We start from the raw sequence: 1,172 nt of genomic DNA, 5'->3' as shown, positions 1-1,172 counted from the left end.
AAAAAGCAGAGCAAAATATAATTACTGTTTAGAAATCAGACTATTTGTAAGTATCCAACAAAAGTTTGAAAAGACTTACACTTGAAATAGCTTGTTCTTCTGACAAGCATAAACCTCTTGTCTCATGTATGTGATTATATACATGTGAAACATATCTTGGAACTCGGATAACTCTAGTTGTATTTTGAGAGAAACTATCTCAAAAACGGTATTGTATAATTCAATATCAGAGCTTACGTTTTTTTATCAAGTTTCATATACATTTCTTCATCATAGTCTTTTAATATAATAAGGTGTGCTGATGCACACGAATGACGGATACGAGGAGGCCAATTCAAAGTCAGCCTTGTTGTTGGACAGGCTAGCTAGACCAATGATATCGCATGACATTGCCATGAACACAATGGAAGTATGGATTCAAAATGGACTCGAAACAACTCAACAAGTCAAAGGATCAAGTCTTTTAATTTAGATTTCAGTGCAGACTTAGCCAAAGTTGATAACGTGTTTGTCAAGTTTTTTCCACCGATCAAATGTTAAATAGCTCTACTGTATACTATTCGAATCTTGCTAGGAACTAATTTTAACCCAAAACTCTTGAAATTAAACACACCAAACAAAAAATGTTGAATCTTTAAAACGTTATAAATAAAATTGTTTTTCTTTCTAAACCACCACAACATAACAACATTATAAACCTTATATACAAATCCAAAATTACAATCACCAAAAAAAATGATAATAGTTCAGAAAATTTCTCAATTTTAATTTATTCTGTCTTAATATATATTAGGATAAGACCCGCACATTGATACACAGAGTTTTAAACCCTATTTTCCTACTGCAAGTGGACAGCAAAGAAGTAGTACTTAGGGGTCGAATCCCACGAAGACCAAGTTTTACTCTATGGTTCTATTAGTTCAATTTCAAGCTAAGACAATTCAAAGTTGGGTTTGTTTGGTAACAGTAACGAGATTAAAACGATATAAAAAAGCAGTAAACAAAACACTAGATCAGGGGGTAATCCTCGGGAATTTCAGAGATAGCAACCAAACAACTATTCAGGGCATAGATTAAGTACCAGTCTAGAACTCAAACATAAATGTAAACTGATCCACTGTCGTGGTATCAATAACTCTATCTGATCGATTCTGTGCGGAAACGCGGAGCAC

The sequence above is a fragment of the Camelina sativa genome, chromosome 4 (assembly GCF_000633955.1).
Source record: "Camelina sativa cultivar DH55 chromosome 4, Cs, whole genome shotgun sequence".
Lineage (NCBI taxonomy): Eukaryota > Viridiplantae > Streptophyta > Magnoliopsida > Brassicales > Brassicaceae > Camelina > Camelina sativa.
Note: the sequence above shows the minus strand (reverse complement) of the source record.